We start from the raw sequence: 6,650 nt of genomic DNA, 5'->3' as shown, positions 1-6,650 counted from the left end.
CGAGCGCGCGCGAGGCGGCCGCCGCGGCGCGTGACGCCACAGCGCGTTCTCTCGCGAGAAGACGGGACGGGAAGAAGTCCCGGCCGAGCCGGGCCCGGGACCGCGCGGGCCTGAGGGGACGGGAGCGGCCTGAGGGGACGGGAGCGGCCCCGGCCGGATTTCTCCACCCCCGGCCCCTTGTGGAGCTGCCGCACTTCTCTCCCCCCGCTCCAGCGCAGAGGCCCCGAGGCCTGTCCCGGGCAGGTCGGGAGTGCGCTTGGGTCAAGCAGAGCCCTCCTGGAGCACTTCAGTGGCCGCAGGGGTAACAGGCTCGTCCTGATGGAGCCTGTGGGACTTCGGTGGCGGCTGCTTCTGGCCCTGGGAAGCACAGTTGACGATAAATGACACTGAAAGCACCTCTGGTGACTGTCCCTGCTCCTTCCTGCTGCCCGTGTGCCCAGGTGGGGTTGAGGGTCCTTGGTGCTGCCTCTGGGCCACGGTGGGCTGTTCTCAGGCTGATTTTGCTGCCAGCCTTCTGCAAGACTTCAGCATTTCTGGAGGCTGTAGCACTCCCTCAAGAAATCCAGGAATCCAGGCTGGTATTCCTGGGGCTGTTCTGTGCAGAGTGTATTTTGAATTAGTTTCTTCTCTGTCCACATTTGTTACGGAGAAAATAAACCACAATTTCATAAAAATGGCTCTCTGGGTGGGTTTTTTTGTTTATTTGTTTGTTTGAGGTTTTTTGTTTTGGTTTGGTTTCTGGCTTTTTTTCCCCAACTACTTTGGTTCATTTTATGGCTTCCTGCTCTTTCTTTCATTTTCATTATGGGCACGCCTTGATTGCCAAATTCCAGACAGCCCTGCACAGCTCATTGATCCAATGGCAAGGCAACACACCCTTCATCCTGGCCACAGCACTGGAAAGACTCAAACACCAACTCCAAGCAGTCCTGGCTCTTAAAACCAATCCTGGTTGGGGTAAAACTGCTTTTTTCCCCCAGCATTTTCTGCTTTCCTTCTGTATGGCCCAGCCAATGCCTGATCCCAGTCGGGCAACCTGATCCCCATCACTGGAAGTGATATCACAGACTCCTTTTCTCTAGGAGATGCTCCTGTGGTCCCTGAGGGCAGGACAGCCTCTCCAACCTGGTCAGGCAAACATCATGGCTGGGACTGTATTCTGGGGCACAAAAGGCTTCCCGCCCCTTGGGAATATATCTGGAACCAACTTTTTCCTGTTTCCAGGGCAATTTTCCAGGTACCCTCAAAGCTCAGCTCTAAGGACTTCACATCAGCCAAGATAAAAGCAATTTTTTTTCTAGTATTAGCAGGAGAAGAATTGGGTTTTGTCCCCAGAAAGAGATAGAAAAGTGGTTTTGTGGTGGTTGTAGTACCAGGGATAATGAGGATCTGCTGCTTGCTGCCAGCTGGATGCAAACTTCTCCACAAGATAAGAAATGGAAGCAGGAAAGTCATTTTCATAATGCGTTTTCACAAGGTATGACCCGAGACATCCAGGAATGGCATTTCATAGAAACTCAGAGTCACAGACTGCCTTGGGTTGGACGAGACCTTAAAAGATCATGCCAATTCCACCCCCTCCCCTGGGCAGGAACACTTCCCACCATCCCAGCTTGCTCCAAGCCCTGTCCAACCTGGCCTTGGACGCTTCCAGGGATGGGGCAGCCCCAGCTTTTCACACACCCCCTCACGGCATTTGAGGAGATTCCACCTGCAGCTTCCTCCCTTCTGTCTCCCAGGGCTGGAGCTGCTCCTGCAGACCCTGTGGGTGTGGCTGTCCCCATCCTGGGGACACTGCTGTGCCTCAAGCTCCTAAGGGAGGTACTGAAGGATCTGCTGTGTGCACCTGCCAGCCCCATCCTAGGCCAACATCAGAGCATTGCTGGAGTTCCCTGAGTCCTGCCTTGTCCTCAGATGACTCCTGTCTCCACAGGCCTTTCCTTCACCATCTCCCTTTGATCAGCTCTGCTCCACAGGGTCAAGCTGCAGTGCTGTATTAGGGGAAAAATACTCTTGAAGGGCTTAGGGAAAGGCACAAGAATTTAAAGGAATAGAAACTTCCCAGCCAAGCTGGCTAGATCTAGTTATTCCAGGCTTTGATAACTTAGGAGGCCTCGGTTAGAAGGTGTCTAAAGCCGCTCTAAAGAAGGAAAGACACAACTGGAAAAGGAGAAACCTCCAATGTTGGGTACACACTGGTGGGCATGATTCAAAGAAAAAAGGAAACTCCCAGAAATAAAGCACCAGGAGCACTGGTGTCCCAAAGGTGTTCTGCCCAGCAGTACCACCCCAGTCATGGAATCATGGAATGGTTCAGGTTGGAAGGGACTGGAAGCTCACCATGTTCCAATTCCAGCCTGGGACAGCTTCGAAATGAGCAAAAATGGCTTTTCCACCCAACATGTAAGTTTGGACTCAGTGCCACAGGACACTGCAAGTGCTGGCAGCTGACAGAAATCAGGGATTGATCCACTGACATCTGTTAAATTCAAACTCCTGGCGAAGTTCTGGTGGTCCAAAAGAAGGCAGAACCTCAGTGGGTGAGGAGCACACAGCACTCAGAGCAGCCCCACGGTCCAGGGATGGAGGGATGCTCCATTCTGCCACCAGGATTTTAAACTCATCGTTGCTGAGGGGTCCAGGCTGGGGTCAGGGTGAGGCAAAGGATCTCCCAAGCTGGACACATCCCTGGAAAGGCATCATGTCCTCCTGTGGGCTTTGTGAGCTGAGATCAGGTAGAATCTGGAGGCCAAGGTGGAAACTCCCAAATCCTCGGGCCAAGACACCTCCCTGGCCCCCCTGACTGCCACCTCCTTGGTCCCACAGCAAAATGCTTGGACAAGAAGGTTGTCCAAGGAGCATTTGGACAATGCTCTCAGGATCAGGCTGGGATTCCTGGGGCTATCCTGTGCAGAGTCCTGATTATCTTTATGGGTCCTTTCCAGCTCAGGATATTCCATGATTCTGTGGTCTGTGGAAGCGCTGGGCTTGGTGACTGAGAGATGATGTGTGCTTGGGAGCTTCAGGAAGCAGCTCTCTCCTGCTGCCCCCAGATCTCCCGCAACTCCTCACTGCACCACAGAGTCTGGCCTGGTTCACACAGCCCAAGGCCACACAGAATATTGCAGAGCACTTTATTTTTGCTATTTTGTGGCAATAAAGCAGCCCTGTCACACGGGACCTCTGAGGGACACTGCTGGTGCAACTGCAGCACTAAAAACACCGACTGCAGCACTTTCAGTCAAGGGACCAAAGCCACTTTTGACACCAGCCTGGCACTGGAGCCCCATCCCTGCAGGTATCCCTGGTGAAAGCTGTCACTGGGCAGCCTGCCCTCTGCATGAAGCCAGCAGCTCTACCTGCTTTCACAGGGAATAGAAAAGAAAGGAATTAAAGGAAGGAAGTGCTGCTGCCGTGCCCATCCTGCAGCAGAGCCAGCTCTGTCATGCTGCTGCTGCCTGCTCACAGCCCTTCACCCAGGGGATGCCAGGGAAAACACCCTGTTCCTGGTCAGACTTTTGGCTGGGGACATGCCACATGTATCCAGTCTCTATCTGGGGGCAGGTCTGGGCACCATAATATGAGAAAGATCTAAAGCTGTTTGAGAGCATCCAAAGGAAGGACATGAGGATGGTGAAGGGCCCAGAGGGGCCACACAAGGAGCAGCTGAGGGCACTTGGCCTGTCCAGCTGGAGCAGAGGAGACTGAGGTCAGACCTCACCAGGGACTGCAGCTCCTCCTGAGGGACAGCTCCAATCTCTGCTCCCTGGGACCAGGGACAGGATTCAAGGGAATGGCTGGAGCTGTGCCAGGGGGATTTAGGTTGGATACCAGGAAAAGGTTCTTACCCCAGAGGGTGGTCAGGCACTGCCCAGGCTCCCCAGGGAATGGTCCCAGCCCCAGGGCTGCCAGAGCTCCAGGAGTGTTTGCAGATCACTCTCAGGCACAGGGTGGGATTGTTGGGGTGTCTGTGCAGGGACAGGAGTTGGACTGGGTGATCCTTGTGGGTCCCTTCAAACCCAGAATATTCCATGACTCCTTGGTTCTCCTGATCTCAGCAAGGGCTGCAGTGTTTGTAGACAGAGCTGATTTCTGTGCACAGCTCAGCCTGACACAGGTGTCAGTGCCATGGTGCTGGTCCACAGAGGTGCCTTGCTGGGGCTTTTTATACATCTAAAATCTTCCAGCATCATGTGTGACTTCTTGTTCCTTCTGCTTGAGGGAATAACAGCAAACAGGGACAAGACATGATCTGGAAAAGCAAATTGTTGGCCAGAGGAAGGCCAGGGGGGACAATGGGGACAGTTTCAATCCTGCCACTTCTTGTTGGCTGTGCTGAGGCACTGGGTGGCTCTGGGAAGCACTGGGCTCTCTGTTCCCAGGCAAGCTCAGACGTTGCAGGCATCCACAGGAGGCCACAGAGATGTTTTGAGTGCTGGAGCCCCTCTTCTCTGGAGCCAGGCTGGGAGAGCTGGGGGTGCTCAGCCTGGAGAAGACTCCAGGGAGACCTTAGAGCCCCTGCCAGTGCCTAAAGGGGCTCCAAGAGGAGACATTGGACAAGGGCCTGGAGTGACAGGACAAGGGGAAATGACTGCCAGAGATCAGGGTTAGAGGGGATATTGGGAAGAAATTCTTCCCTGTGAGGGTGGGGAGGCCCTGGCACAGGCTGCCCAGAGAAGCTGTGGCTGCCCCTGGATCCCTGGAAGTGTCCAAGGCCAGGTTGGACAGGGCTTGGAGCAGCCTGGGACTGGGAAAGTTGTCCCTGCCCATGGCAGGTGTTGGGAACGAGATGAACTTTAAGGTCCCTTTCCGCCCTAACCATTCCATGGTTCCAAAATTCTCTGAAACCTCCTGGGGTTTAGACTCACCTCTTGGACCAGTACTACAGCTCTGCTCCGAACAGAAGCGAGACAGAAATACTGCAGGTGTTGGCAGTATGTTCTGAGGGTAGAACCAAAAGCCAGGCCAGGCTCTGTGGGCAGGAGAGTCACCAGCTGCTTGGGGACCTGCAAGAAGGTGTCTGGGCAGCCAGGCAGCCCATCCACCACCCTGAGGAGCCAACCAGAGCAGGTCAGTGAAGCCTGGCTGGAATGGGACAAGCGCTGGAGGAGGAAGTGATTCACTCAATGTTTTAGCCAGCCTTTGTGCTGACAAAGCAAACAACATGTTGGCTGTATCCACAGGCCCTCCCGGGGCTGGGAACACCAGCCAGATGGTTTGCTGGGGTTTCTACCACTCAAACAAGCAGCTCCCTGCCAGGCCCTTCCTCCCACTCTCTGGGTTTGAGGATGCTTGAGTTGTGTCCACAGAAGGGCAGCAGAGCACAGGTCTGATGAGGAGCAGCTGAGGGAGCTTGGGGGGCTCCCCATGGCTTCAGGCTTCATGCCTGAAGGAAAGAAGACTCGAGGGGACCTTCTCTCCCCTCAGCTCCCTGACAGGAGGGTGCAGCCAGGTGGGCGGTGGGCTTTGCTCCCAGGGAATGAGGGACAGGACAAAGAGAAATAGCCTCAAGCCAGCACTACTAGAGGAGCTTTATGCTGGGTATTAGGGAAAATTTCTTCACCCAAAAGGGTTGTCAAGCACTGGCCCAGGCTGCCCAGGGCAGGGGTGGAGTCTCCTGCCCTGGATTGATTTAAAAGACATGTGCACTTGGGGGGACATGGGTTAGTGGTGGACTTGGCAGTTCTGGGGAAATAGTTGAACTTGATGGTCTCAAGGGTCTTTTCCAACCTAAATGATTCTTTAATTCTATGATGTTAATTAAATGTGAACCATGTGGGCATGTCTGAATCAAGATCCTTGTGCTGTAATCCTGTGACAGCCTCCAGAGACCCTGTCAATGTGGGTCTGTGGGGACTGTCAGGGTCTCCTGGAACCCAGGGGCATTCCTGGACAGAAAGCAATGGGACCCTGTGTTCTGGACAGTTGCTCCCTTTCCCAGCCTATATCAACCTGGTTTGGCTCCACAGAGGCCACAGGTAACCACACTGAGAGCTTTGTTGAAGTGGAGGATCTCCCCTCATCCCTACAGCCACTTTTCTTGCCATTCCAGGTAGTCAGGTCCATCAGATGTGATGTGAAATCCCTGATGGCTGTTCCTGTCTCATCCTTCAAGTGTTTGGCAGGGATTTCTGGGAAGATTTGCTCCATCACTTTCCCAGTGTCAGAGGTGACACTGAACAGGCTGTAGTTCACCTCCTCAAAGATGGGTGTGAGATTTTCTCCTCCCACTCAGCAGGAACCTCCTGATTGCTACAACATTCCAAAGAGATCAGAAATGAACCTTGCCAGGGCATCATCCATCTCCCTCAGCTTCCTTGAGTGCATCCCATGTGCTCCAATGGGTTTTGTGTATGTGTTCCCTAATACATGTTCCTCCAAGATGGAAACATTCCTTGGAACAAGCTGGAGGTCTTGAGGACCTCACTGGCCACCAAGAGCCTGGCTGCAGGAAGCCCCTGCTGTGCTGCCAGCACTCATGGGCACTGCTTCCTGACCCAGCATCTCCTGGAAGCGTGTGGGGTGGGAGCATCAAGGGCACTGTGAGTCACCTTCTCAAGTTCTGCATGGAACTTGAGTCCATTTTGCCCCTGGCAATCTGCTGAGCTGAATCAATTCATTCTTTGAAATCTACTGCCCTTGACGAATTA

This window comes from Parus major, chromosome 13 (assembly GCF_001522545.3).
Source record: "Parus major isolate Abel chromosome 13, Parus_major1.1, whole genome shotgun sequence".
In the NCBI taxonomy this organism is placed as follows: domain Eukaryota; kingdom Metazoa; phylum Chordata; class Aves; order Passeriformes; family Paridae; genus Parus; species Parus major.
The sequence above is the reverse complement of the archived record's forward strand: the minus strand, read 5'-3'. Positions refer to the sequence as shown.